The 14480-nt window shown below is 46.9% G+C and overlaps 1 pseudogene; it reads right to left on the reverse strand.

Moving 5' to 3' along the window:
• Window positions 1-8640: 8640 nt before the first annotated feature.
• The window catches only part of LOC144120785 (uncharacterized), a 40290-nt pseudogene continuing 34450 nt past the window's right edge, over window positions 8641-14480 (reverse strand).

The following is a 14480-nucleotide window of genomic DNA, read 5'->3' on the forward strand; positions in this document are numbered from 1 at the left end:
AGCCAAAACCACGTTCGACAGCTATTTTCAGGCGCCAAAACTTGCGAATTCGCTCTCTTCAATCGCCGAAATCGCACACACTAATCCTGCGTACTCGCTAGGTCTCGTCACGAAAGGGGCCGGCGGTCCAGCGTCGACCGAAATTCAAGACTATGGCAAAAGTTCCTCACCGATTAGCAATAAAGTGTGAAGATATGATATGTAGCCGCTCGTTTCGCTTTTTTCGATACGGATAAGGTACACAAGCGCAGTTTTTCCGGCCGTCACTTCACAGGGCGTGAAGCTTTCGCTCGGCCGCACAAGCCCACGCGACGGCGACGAGCGGCACCGTCGTGCGGCGTTTTCTGCCCGTGTCGCTTGCCTCGCCGATCGGTTCTATGCGTAGGCATCGATTGAAAGCACATTTTCGCTGGTGCACGCACATCGCGTATTTCGCCGTGGCTGGCATGAGGTCCAATAAGTTTTAAAATTCTTAAATTTATAGAATGTCATACCAACTAGTCCCCTACCACACTTCTGGCTCCCACTAAGCTGACTCTTAACATTGCTACGATACGCGGTCGTTGACCGTGCTAGCGTCGTCGTCGGTCTAGCGTGACAGACCAGTGCGTCAGCGACGGCATTTGCATACCGACCAGCCCACCGACCGTCGATCGCCGTCGCATCGGCCTATAGTGTGACCGGACCCTACCTATACCGAAAACTGCGTTACTGTTATTATCGATTTTGCGGCACCAATCACTCATATATAAGGGATGACTGCTACTTCGATCGCCCGCGAAAGTACGGGGGGGGGGGGTGAGACCTCGCTGCGCATATTGCAGCAACGAGAGCAGACGACGTTGCTCCGTGCATACCCTAGTGACGTCAAGAGAGCATTCAATATGGCGGTCGCTGCCGGTGGGAGGAGTCTACCGGTCTCAATTTCGATCGCATTTTTTGGAATATACAGCGCCTCCAGGGCAGCCAAATTTCGGAAATTGAATCATAAGATCTTGTATTAGTTACTGAAGCACAAAACTGAACTATGAAGAACGACCATGTCATGGCCCCTTTAAAGGAGCAGCGACGCAGCTACACGGTGCAGCCCAAAGGTGAAACTGTCGTTCAGGCTTAGCACCCGCTGCTGTGCTCGAGGCGGCTGAAGGGAGTGTTTTAAAATTACAGTGGTGTATTCTGTTCATTCGTTGAGTTCAGAAAATTTATTTTATTCTAACTGCTTCCTTAAAAGAACTGCAACAGCTACACTCATCAGCAACAGCAGGTTGTGTGTATTGTCTTGTCCACCAGGGGCACTCGGTATTGCTGCAACACTTTCACTGTAAATCTGGGCATAAACTATAAACACCCGTACAAAAAGCAGTCAGACCCACCTTTCGTATAAAAAAAAATGTTTTCAAACATTGTTGGCTGTATCGATTCTTTATTGCTTTCACTTTTTTATGTTGGGTGGCACAACGATCGCGGGTTATTGAAGGCCGCGCCTTTGGGCCCCAAAGGTCTCTGACGGGCGCCTTCGCCTCCAAGGCCCTTAGCGGCAAAGGCGCAACATTTGTGCCGTGTAGCTGTACTCCTTACGCCTTTGGATATAAGGACCTGATTCTCAAAGGCCTTGGCGGTACCCGTGTGACAGGGGTATTAGTCGCTTTGGAACGTAAACCGTAAACCAAATCTAAATTGTATTTGTACCACAAAAGTTTTATTATTTTCTTCTGCACTGCAGCGCAGTTTCAGCTGAGAATTAACTGAAACGACACACGTTCAACAGGTGGCAGAAACGAATAACCTGCAACAGAAGACATTTAATAAATTATATCTTTAAGTCCTTGTATTGGTTCGGGGCCTTTGTTGGTTTGTGCAGACTTTTTTTGCCTGGTATATTCCTTCTTTCAGCAGAGCGAAATAATAAAGAAAATACGAGGCGACATCAGGATGACTTAACAGGAAGATTGGGACAACTATCATCACACAGCTAAGAACTTTGCGTTTGGGGATCCAGCCAGTCTGTGTGGACCAAAGTGATCATGTTCTCTTGGACACATCCAGAATATGGACCCAAGTGCTGCCGTTAAAGGAATGTTGAGGACAACTCCATTGAGGACTGGCTGCGGGCATTTTGAAATGAATGGCAATGTAGCGTGGCCTCCGGGATCTGCTGCAAAAATTCGGTGTTGATGCACTCAGTTTATTTGGGAAATCAGCCTGAGATGGCAAAACCTGTATTTTGTTTTGTGGTCTTGTCTAGCTTATCCCTTTGCGGAAAGTCTGCGATCGTGCATGCAACTTTCAAAATTTTTTTTGAAGCGCGTAGAGGTGTTTTCACGAAGTCAGCGATGCGAGCTACTTTTTAAATCCCTGCTGGACAGAAGGGCCACTTCATGCCTAGCAATAAAGGAGCGACTCTTCAAAAACAAGAAATAAAGATGGACGTAGCGAGTTCTGCATTGCACTTGGGAAGTGCTGTCTGGTGGCATAATTTTTTTTCTCGCGCGCGCTGTGGAATGGTTTTACTCAAGAACTCTGTAGCAGAGTTTTCGTTTTGGAAACAGCATCGAATGATAAAGGAAGTACTTAATTGGGCATAAATTGTGTGTGCTTTTTTTTAAGAATAGGGCTGGAATTCCATGAGTGGAAGTTTGCGTAGTGTGTGAATTCTTAAAGATTTTGAGCCACTCAAGCTACTTTTGTGAAATAGTGGTCCCAAATATACACACATTTTCAAGTTTTTGCTCAGTAGTATAACGTAATGCTTGCCTGAAAGTGCTATAAAAAGCTCCGTTTTCGGTTTGAGTGGTGTCATTGTCGTTTAACTGACAGTCTCTCTAGCAAAAAAAAAAACCATAGGAAACCAATCGCCTATCAGATCATTGACAGCTACGGGTGTGTCAGTGTACTGGTCCTATAAGCTTGCTGGAATATTGGTCTTATTGGCCAAATACGGTATTCGCATATACCAACAGGCCTATGAGACCAGTACGCTGGCACACAAATAGGTGCCAGTAATCTGATAGGCTATTGGTTTCCTAATTGTTTTGTAGGTCTCATCCGTGTATGGGTCTCATTGTGTCTACTGGTTCAGATTTCTGGAGGGTACGGACATCAATCTTCCTTGTCCCTCCAAAGCTCGGAAGTTCCAGGAATGAAGAGTTAGGCAGCAGTTTCATGTATGCAAAATTTAATACACAATGAGAGCAGAAACTCATAATGGAACATCACCAAAACTTTGACTGCAAGTAGAGCTGGGTTGCAAGATTGTGGGTTCCGGCCCATTGGTGCAGTCTCTCCAAACCTAGGGCACCTGAAAAATAAAAAAGTGCATTGCAGTTTGCGAAATAAAAAAATGATCTCAAGGGCACGACATCGCATCACGTCTTCAACAAATTTGTACTTCCCAATGTACAGCAGTGATATGCCACTGATGCATGCATGTAAATAGACCATATGCAAAACTACTTGGTCATCTGCTAACACTGGGCACCGAAAGTCTGGTCTCCATCTTTGTTGCGGCAAGTGTTCAGCCAGTTCAGCTGCCAGCCCATGTGCCAGTCTGTTCGCCGTATTGAGGTCTATTTGTATTTGAGTGAAAGTTTTATACGATGGCAAGACCTCTCGTCACGTATCAGCCGCTATGCTTTCCGAGTCTGAGCAGCTCAGGTTGGACGACGAACTTGACCGTCGTTCCGCATATTTCGGAGCGCACATTGGAATGGTTGTGCGACCAAAAAGGCCCCTCTGCCCGTCAACGCAAGAAGACGTACAGCTTTGCCATCGAGGCCTACTGTTCGCCGTCATTGCTTCGCACGAGCATATGTGACTCGGGGTAAGCAAACGTTTTGCTGTAGACATACTCTGCGAACGGCGTCCGACGCCAGCGTTGCCCCGGTGCTCTGTACTCTTCCATTACGCGCATACCCAAAGTCGTAACTCGCTCACTTGATATGGAAGTTTCGTCGCAACCGAATAGTGGGAGCTTCTCTTCCTACGTTTCAAGGAGCGTTTGTGGGTGGAAGCAAGAAACGCGAGTAACGTTATGTTAAGATGCGACCGGTTTCTATATGTTGAAGGGGCGGACGCCGAATCGTCGCATAAACATTTTGTGAAACAGACGTACCGATGCAATCGAACGGCCGCGTGCCCAGAGCGGTGCATATTGCTTTGCAATTCGGTTCTTGCAGTTTTCTCTCAACCACCGCAGTTGCTTAGTCGGCTAAGGCGCTCTGCTGCTAAGTGCGAGATTGGGGGATCGAGTCTCGTTCGCGGCGGCTTCGTTTCGATAGAGGCGAAATGCAAAAACGTCCTTTTATTGTACATGTACTTGCGTTCTAGGGCACGTTAAACAACCCCAGGTAGTCTAAATTAATGCGGAGCACTTCACTACAGCGTGCCTTATAATAATATGGTGGTTTCGGTACGCAAAACCCCAGGATTTCATTTTTAGTTTCATCTCGTGGTTTTTCGAGTGGTAACGTTACTTATACAGAAACAAGTATTTGTTACCAGACCAGTGTTTATTGATTGCTAGAGCCAATTTTTAATTGCAGTTTTAATCATGAAACAAACACTGGTCGTAAGGTCTTTATGCAAGAGTCCTATCTTATGTGCATTGAGATGTCTCGGTTTTTGGGCACTCTCCCATCAATGCACATACCAGTGTTACAGGATAAGTTTTGAACTTCATGAGTACCACAGCACTGTTTTGGATTTCCTTTTCAGACTTGGTATCGTCCACGTGCACTGCACATGTTTCCGCAGTCAGAAGAAAAGTGGCCGTCCCTACAATGTGCAGATGTGTTTTCACATTACCACCGGCGTGCCTCGTACCACTGCCTGCGAATGCCCAGCAGGAAAGAGTGGAGCCTGCAGTCACGTCCTTGCAGCAGTACGCCTGCTAGCCCTATTGAAGGAGAAGGGATTTGCAGAGCCACCACCAGAGCTTGCCTGCAAGGAGCTGCCTCAGCAGTGGAGACGCCCAAGACAGAAAGGCATCAAGCCTGCAAGTGTTCTTGACGTGGACTGGCGAGCCCCACGAGAAGGCGGTGCGCAGCTGCCAGTGACTGCTCGCCTTTCAGGTGCAAGCCTTGACTACCAGGATGAAGCTAGCCAAGTAGCCGCAATCCAGTCACTTGGTGCTGAGCTGGAGGCACTGGGTGACCTTCCTTTTGCCGCTGTTTTGCGGGGCATGCCGGTTCCTCTGGTAAAGACAAAGGCAGGCCTTGCTCCAGTAATCTCTCCACTGACATACCAGCAGTCGGACAGTCCACACGATTTTAAGACCTGGATATCATCTACCATAGCCCCTGGTGCAGGCACCAATTATGCTGTCCCACGACTGGAGCTGTTTACTGGTGCAGTGCAGCACACATTTCCTGCTGTCTTCACAGCTGATGAACAACAAATTCTGATGGTTAGCACATTAGTTGTTGCTTTCGTTCACTGCATTTATCGGGTGCTTTTGCAGGTTTGCCATGTGTTTGTGGTAGCAAAAATGTTTTGTCCAGCATATAGCGACTTCTTTTTACATATGACAGTAAGCATGCTTGTTGAAATGCTTCTGCTGTCCTAACTGTTCCATTATTGCATACTGTCTATTTACATTCAGGTCTGAGTGAATAAGAGCCCATATTGAACACCATGTTTGGTAAATATTTGACATTCATTGACGATGCCTTGCTGGCGCTTATACACCATCTAAATGCCAGGTCATGGGAAGTGTTGCTGCTGATCTTGCTAAAAGGTTTGAAGTGTAATCTCTCAAAGTTCACTGGCTGTGATAGCACCATCCAGGCTGCAAGGCCATTTAGTCTGACGATGGCCATCTGCTATGATAGTGTTCAAAGCATGCATGTCTGACTATACTATATATTTAGACCTACTTCTCTTAATCGCGGGGCATAAAGTGCTCTTTATCTCATCTCATGAACGGGCTTACGGAACGATTACTGTTCTCGCCTCCTATGGGCACAGCTAAAACTGCTTACTTTATTGACTGATCCCCAGCCAGCTGCGTGTTCTTGCTCTTTTTCTGTTGCGTTTCCGGTTTTTTTATTGGTGCAATATGTCATTCACGTAATGTGCATTGAAAGTAATTAGCATCAGTCAGAGCTCACCTAGCTGCCATATTACTTTTGACGAGTGCCAGGGGCAGTAGTACAGTGTAAAGGACCAGCGTGGTGACTGGAATTTTAATATGCTTATTACCAACCACAGTGATAGCCATGTTAAGCCATGCAATCAGCCCTTTGCTAAAGGCACTGTAGCTTAATAATTCACAAAAAGTACCAGTTAGTGGTGAAAATGAACTTAAATTTCATAATGAAGCAGCACTTTTCTTCTCTCTGGTTGCGGTCTTGTACTTTCCATTTACAGCCAAGGTGACCATCCCCCCCCCCCCCCCCCAGTTCATGGCTCATGTTTTCTCTCAGAATGAAGTGTTTGAGAATACTAAACCGTGAAGCATGCCGCATGTTTGAACAGCCAACAGTTCGAACTTTCTGTTGCCATTGTCGCAGCCAAATGCTGCACAGTTATTATAATGCCTGCGACAGAGGGTGATTTATTTCTCCTGCTCCACCCCTTGGAGATGGGCTAGTGTAAGGCGGTGTCTTGTTAACACTTCATAGATTAGGCCAAAAATATGAAAAAACTCTGAAGCATTATATAACAACACAAACAGCTGTGCGGCGGCTGACAAACGGCATGAAAGATGACTGGCTTGCAGTGAATTGTGAAAATTTCAGTTTGGCCATTGAATCGATCAACATTTTGCATGCTCACATTAGCGTCATCTGGTGCACTTTTACTAGCAAAAGTCGAAAAAGACTGGATGTGCACCAAGCAGGATTATTGAGGACTGCTGAAATGCAACAAAATGAAGACTTGCGGGAAATACATAATATCGTTTTTCTTTCCTAGCACCTTCAGCTTAGTCCTGAAAAAGCCCAGGAGCTAGAAGCAAATACCAGGCAGCAGGCCCTGAGCGACAAGTGGCACTCGCCACGACGACACCGCCTCACAGAATCTACCTTTGGCAAGGTCATGAGGCGGAAAGAATGGACAGAGAAAGGTTTAAGGAATCTCTTGGACCCAAAGGATCTGTCCTGGATACGGGCTGTACAGTATGGGGGAAAAAATGAGGCTCTTGCAGCAGAGCGGTATGCCGCTACAATGAGAGCTGTAGGACACAACGTGACCTTGCAATATTGTGGCCTTGCTGTGCACCCTGACTTTCCATGGCTAGGTGGAAGCCCGGATAGGTTGGTTTTTGACCCGGAAGAAGGCACCTATGGCGTTGCGGAGATAAAATGCCCCTCCTCTTTGAAGGACAGTGAAGCTAACACTGTAACCAGCAAAAACTTCTGCCTTGCATTTGTTGATGGTACACCTCAGCTCAAGAGAGATGAGTATTTTTACCAAGTTTTAGGACAGATGGTTGTCACAGAATGCAAATGGGCAGACTTTGAAGTCTTTTCTGAAAAGTGGATGGCTGTGGAGCGCATTTATTGTGATCAAGGGAGGTGGGACAATGTTAAGGCACAGTTGGATGAGTTCTTTTTCAGTACTGCTGTGCCTTACTTTGCTGCTCACAACACTGCTGTGGTATAATTCTGAGGTTGCATTCATCTGTGGTTTGAACACTCGTTTTTCTTCATTGTAGTACACTTACTACAGCTAGTGATTTTTTATATATAAGGCTTATGTGCTAGATAATGGCTTCCTTTGTATTCCTGGCCGTTCATTATCTTTTCTTTTCATCACCCATTCTATATTTTTGCATTTCCTAAATAAATAAAATAGAGACACATGAAAGCTATTTTTTAGTTTAACTAGATCAGCAGCAAATTACACCTTCAAAAACTAGCTCTAGCTGAAAGCAGGGTTTGTGATATAGAATAAAACGGTTGATTTTTGTGCTAGTTTGTGAAGCATATTAAGCTGAAGGGGGGCAGGAAAGAAATGGGAAAGATGCTCACTTATTGATTATTTGAAATTTCATCAAAATCACTCAATCAAATTTATTTCAGTATTACGGATACTGAGGAAAACGCAGACAAAAATCCAAACAAGGCTTGACGAGGTCTGCGCTCCCTTACAAGGCATACAGTGCAACAGGTACATTTGGTCATCACAATTCACAAACGGTTGACATAGATCATTGCAACTGACAAATGCCCGCAACGGTATATATATATATATATATATATATATATATATATATATATATATATATATATATATATATATATATATATATATATATATATATATATATATATATATATATATATATATATGTATATATATATATATATATATTAAAACAGGCACGCCTGCATTTTGTGGCCACTTCCGAAACAAAATGAACCGAAATTCCTGCCTGCCGCCATGATGGCACCAGCCCTTTTTAAGGAGCAAAATTTTGGTCATTCATCTAGGTGCCAAGTGGTCGCTTTCATGAGTGTGACCCATCAGTACAGCACAGTTTAGTGCATCACTCTGGTTTCCCTTTATTACACTTATTTTTCGTACAGGATTGCACAGAATCTGAGTCGTAATACTCTAGTACTTGTGCCCTCTGATTGTGGGGGTGAAGGAAGTTTCTGCTCCTGTGTTATCTTGTTGCATGGTTTGAGGCAGTGAATAGAGGTCATTCTTTAAGTTATTCATTCATTAGCTCTGTTGGAGGTGCCAGCTGTTGCCTGCTTGGTTGTGAAGGTTTGCTCAAAGGGCTTTGAAAGTTTGTGAGAATAGCAGCCACAGTCCAGATTTGATTGATTATGGGAGCCAGTGTGAGTGGCATCGGCCGATAAAATATATAAAATGATTTGACCCTTCTTATTCTCCTTTCTACATGGGTCCTCAATGAAGCAATCTCCTTAGTTTCCCTGACTTGTTGTTCAGAGAGGGCATTCCTGGGCAGAAATGGTGGAATGTTCAGCTTAGCACTTTTGCTTGCCAAAAGGTACTCAATCAAGAACCCCTTGTCTGCCATGACAGAATCATTTTTGTCAAACTTGAGATTTGATCAGAAATCCTCTTTTCAGTACGGCCTCCCTGTCTGAGATAGAACCTGTGTACAGCTCTGACACAAAGCTCACTAAGCCGTTTGGTGAAACACCAATGAGGCCTTTAAAGGTATTTGAAGTCTTGTAAGTAGAGTAGGAGCTCGACTGGAGAGACAATGAGGAGGGCACCTCACACTTTATCTCTGTTGCATCCAAAACAACCCTTGTTGTTGGATACGTGCTGAATGCTGCAGGCATTGTTGCGTCTATTACAGCTCTTGATACCCAGAGTGGTAGTTTGCAGAGTCTTATGTATATGAAGTTAATCCATGACATACATATACGTGACACTGTTGACTGAGTGATCCCAAATCTGTGTGCCAGGTCATGCTCGAAGAGGCCGAGACGAAGCCTTACAAGTGCGAGGAACAGTTCATTTTCTGCCTTCAGCTCCCACCGTCGGCCTCCGCTGGCTTTGATGCCAGCATTCCTCAAAACATTACTCCCATTCTTTCCGGGGTTGAGGTAAGCCATCAATGCCAGGAAGTGCTGATATGATGGTATTCCTGTGTAAGCAAGGAAGTCCTCATTTGAGTGTTTAAAACGGTCAATGCCAAAACTTGTTCTAATTTCTTTTTCTTCAAGACGTGCAGTGAGGCGGCGATTTTCTTGGAGTGAAAAGTGCAACTCTTTCTTCGTCTAGAGCAGCTGCTCCTGGAGGACTTCACATTCATATTCTGTCTATTTCATTTGCCTGTGCGGCAACCACACCCTCGAGACGTTCCACTTCACTGATAGGCTCGCCACTACCTAATAGAGAGGTTGTACTAGAAGCAGGTGAACAGCTGGCGGTGTCTCTCTCTGTTTCAGTGCATCAGACTCTAGAGCTGCTGCAGACGATCGATTAGTAGACTGGTCACCAAAAAATTCCGCTGCACTGTCTTCTACAGTCAGTGCTTGAGCAACAGCTTGATCTGAAATCTGTTGTGCTTGTGGACAGGCGCTTAATGTTCGCTTCTTGGGTGATTTGCGAAGCTGTTGCTTTTTGCCAAAGCTGAACACACTGGGGCAGACTGTTTGTCGCAGTAAGTTGCTGCCGCATGATACACCAGGAATAAAGTCTGATGGCAGGAAATGCCTTGAACACACTCTTGTACATTTTTTCACCTTGAAGTATTTCCCTTCGTCGCGCTTGATGGCGATGATCCACTTTTATTATAATGTGGCATCTCTTGGGAAGCGATGATAAGAAACCTGCAAGTTTCAAGAGATGTGCATGTAGTTAAAACCTGTATCAACAAATAATTCATCAGTAACCTATATTTGCTATACATGAATATTTTGACCAGCGCACGACATTTAAAAATACTCCGCCTGATAACAAACATAGCTGAACCGCAACGGTACAAGTTTTTTTATGGTTTTATGGGGGTTTAACGTCCAAAAGCGACTCAGGCTATGAGACACGCCGTAGTGAAGGGCTCCGGAAATTTCTACCACCTGGGGTTCTTTAACGTGCACTGACATCGCACAGTACACGGGCCTCTAGAATTTCGCCTCCATCGAAATTCGACCGCCGCGGCCGGGATCGAACCCGCATCTTTCAGGCCAGCAGCCGAGCGCCATAACCACTCAACCACCGCAGCGGTGCAAGTGTTTGTTACCAGGCTGTTATGGTCAATATGCATATTTGTCCAGCGGGCACTTTCGATCGCGATTTTTCGCGATGCGGATTATTAAACAAATTGCGATCGGCCGCAATCGTAGGCGATCGTGTTGTGCGCTAGAGCTCAACAAACTCAGTGCGGTTCGGTTAGTTGGACCGCGTAAAAGCGATAATTGATCACGATCGTAAGTCCCCGTGTGCCACCGGCGCGAGAATGTGCGTCCACCACTTCATCCAGCATCTCAATCGCGGCGCGAAGGTTAGCCTGTACCTGAGCAAAGCTCGGCATTAATGGACGCCCTTGTGACCACGGGCTTACAAGAGCGAGCGCCATGTCCCTAATATTTACAGCCTTTGCATATTCACAGCATCTGAATTTGCTCTAACGACACGGCTGCTGTCACGGCTGTTGGGCAAAAAAAAAGTGCTGCTGTACATGCAGATAACACGGGCACACCGCGGGGTTGACGCGAGAATGAAAGGAAGCCTTTCACAACTTTCACTAACATCGGTTAAGGTACAACACGGTACTTCTCTATCGGTATTGCCTTTTGTAGTCAACTCGAGGTTATCTCTCTTTCACCGAGACGACTATTAATAAGGGGTATCGGGTACGTCCGATGTTTCCCTACCTCTCGGGCACGGATTACACGGGTGTGAAAGTAAATACCACGCACCTTGTTACCGCCTGGATACTTGGGTCCTCGCTGTTTACACCAGGGGACACAGCAGTGCGTTGGCATTTTCGCTATACGATGTGGGTCGATCTGCGGCTTGTGAATCCGCGGGGGCCTTGCGCATACAACCTCCGCTTCCCATAGAGTAATGGCGGTTATGCTGCTTCCTCGCCGTTACCAAGATGGCCGACCTAACTCTCAACTTGTGAACGAGATGGCGCTGCGCATTTCGCATATGGTCTATTCCTTGGTGCATTAAAAAGAAGAAACATCTCCAATACAAGGACAACGTACAGCTGGTCTCTCCTGGTGATGGCATCGTATGTTTGGAAGAACTGTTCGAAAGCTCTAGCAGGCAAATGGGCCAGGAAAACTCCCTGTCCGCTCTGCTTTCAGCTCCAATGCGACTATGCGCAAGCTACGGTTGCCGGTAGTGCGCGTGGCTCGGCATGCTTGCCGTTGCACGATATGATACGCGAATACGCGTCGATATAGTCTCTTGATACGGCTTTTAAGCTTGGAACACACCTGTGCCAGCCGATCACACCGGCTATCGAGGCCTCCGAGGCGGCGTGCACAACCGGCGACCACTGGCGGCAAGATAGCCGCGTTGGAATCGAAAGTAGAGCGTTCAGAGCATCCCCCCGAACCTCGATAGCCGGTGTAATCGTCTCGCAGAGGTGTGCCCAAATCTTAATGAAGCGAGTCTCGGTGAACGCTTAGCATCTTGCATGCCGCCGAAACGAGCGTTACTTTTACTCTCCTATACGAAATATAAAATGGGGCAAGCAAGACGTACAATCTGCCGTGCTGAGCCTACGGGGCACGACTTGCCACTTGAGGAATAAAGATAGCTGCACAATAGAAAGCAAAATTAAGGTTAAAGATTTAAATACTCTTTTCAAGAAATCGTGCCTCCAATATTAAAACTCTCCACCGCATTTCAAATTCCTTGGGGGGCGCTGCAAGCAGCCGTCTCGAACTGACGCACGTTCGCATCGCTCCGACTTTTCGAAGCTTTTTGGCCAGGACGTTTTTGGGCTAGGCTCCCAAAAATGGATGGGCCAGTGCCATCGTGTTCCTTGTCACCTGTGGACAACAGTTTCAACGCTTCCATGTTGAAGACTACCACAGGAAACCATCCGGATACATCCGATACGCCCACCGCCGATGCCGCCAACATGGCTCCCGGGGAGACGCAGCAAGCCGCCGAGGCAACATCGCTTCGTAGCGGCACAGATAACGCGGCGCAATCTGTCGCTGTGCTTGACGCCGACGCAAGCATGACGGACGACGAATCCAGCCAAGTGGTTGCGGCGATACCTGTCTCCAATCCCTTCTCTGTTCTTTCCACGGAAAACATGCCTGGAAATAACCATTCTCAGGAAGGATCTTGCACTTTTCCATTTTCGAAATTTGCCAAGCAGCCTAGGATGGGGTTAGGCACTTCTCAGATAACTCAAGAAAACGCTCGCTTGGTGAACAAACGACACGGCGTAAAATTTTGCCGCTCGCAGACAGCAATAAATGGTTGCTACGTGGATATGCATTTTCAATCGCGGGGCCCTTCCTCGGCTCCCACGGTCACCACATTCGGCAGAACCGATCACTTGGCTGATAATGACCACTCTGAAGAGGATGACTGGCAGCCTGTTAGGCGAAAGAACAAAGCTACAGCTGCCGATCCAACCTGTGTTAAACAAACTGTGATAATGAAGCTAACTTCACCTGGACAACTAGGCTCACTCCCCGCACACTGGCTGCACAGAGCCATTGCCGATGAGCTTCAAAAAATCCATTTTCACTCAGGCTTTCAAGTACGGCCTCTTGAAAGAAGCAATCAGTTTGCGGTCGACGTATCGCATACGCATGCCAGGGACCATCTTCTCGGACTGCAGTCTGTCTTAATTTCTGGTAAGCCTACATCTATACAAGCCTATGAAACCATTCGCTCCGGCCAGATCCGCGGGGTCATATATCGGGCCAACGGGTTAACAAGCGAACAGCTCATGGCCAACCTCACGTGCTACTCGTGCAAGGTAACCAGTGCCAGGCCAATGGGCAAGAACGGAGCAGCTCTCATCACATTTGAGGGCTCCAGCCTTCCCCGCAATATCCATCTATACAGCATACTCCTGCCGGTCATACCTTATCACCCGAAATCTGTCATATGTGAGACCTGTCATAAAATCGGACATAGGACAAATTCGTGTCCACTAGTCGACCAACGTCGATGCTCGTTCTGCGGTCGCCACGCACATGGCAACCTCGAGGTATGCCCGACAGAACCACTATGCCGTAATTGCGGAGGTCAACACGTAGCTACAGACCCGAAGTGCCCTGTTCGGCGACAGGCTACCAAAACCCTGAGGAACGGCATTGTCCACCGAATCCGAGTATCGCGACGAAAGGAGCGCAAGCAACAAGCCGAGCTTCTACATGGCAACGAAACGTTTTCGACGGCTGCGCACAAGAGCCCTGCCAGCGCACAGCGATCACCCTCGGAGCAAATTGGGCTTGTTAAGGAGGACTTCCCTCCAATACAAAGTCAGCCGTTACCAAAGGAACGAGGCAGTGAACATAAAACTAGAGGGGAAAATGCGCACGGCCGCTCTACACAAACTGAGAGCACTAGTCTAAGGAATGCCACACCTCCATCCCTAACGAGATCTCTTGAGCATTCTGCGACGGCGCCAAAGCAAGCACACATACACCGTGCTTATGCTGAAACTCTCCGTGCTACACAGCGCGGTGCAGAAACGCATCTGGCGCAAGATCGCTCACGCACGGTGCACTTAGATGAAGACCAACTCAAGCACATTATCGAAATGGTCACTGCTGAGGTGATCAAGCGCATGCTTCCACTCTTAGGACTGTCGCAGGCTTCTCCGAATCAAGAGCCCGGAATTGGGCACACATCATCTTCTCTTCCGCGCACCTTCCAGTTTCAAAATGGCGGGCACTAGCGCGAAACCTCATGACATTTTTGCTTCGGACTCTCCTATATGGTTCTTACAATGGAACTGCCGGGGAATCCGTCGCAAACAAGCAGAACTTCAAAGGAGACTGCCCATCACGCCGACGCTTCCTCTAGCTATCCTGCTTCAGGAGACTGGTACTAATAGGCCCAATCTA

This window comes from Amblyomma americanum, chromosome 1 (genome assembly GCF_052857255.1).
Source record: "Amblyomma americanum isolate KBUSLIRL-KWMA chromosome 1, ASM5285725v1, whole genome shotgun sequence".
NCBI lineage: Eukaryota > Metazoa > Arthropoda > Arachnida > Ixodida > Ixodidae > Amblyomma > Amblyomma americanum.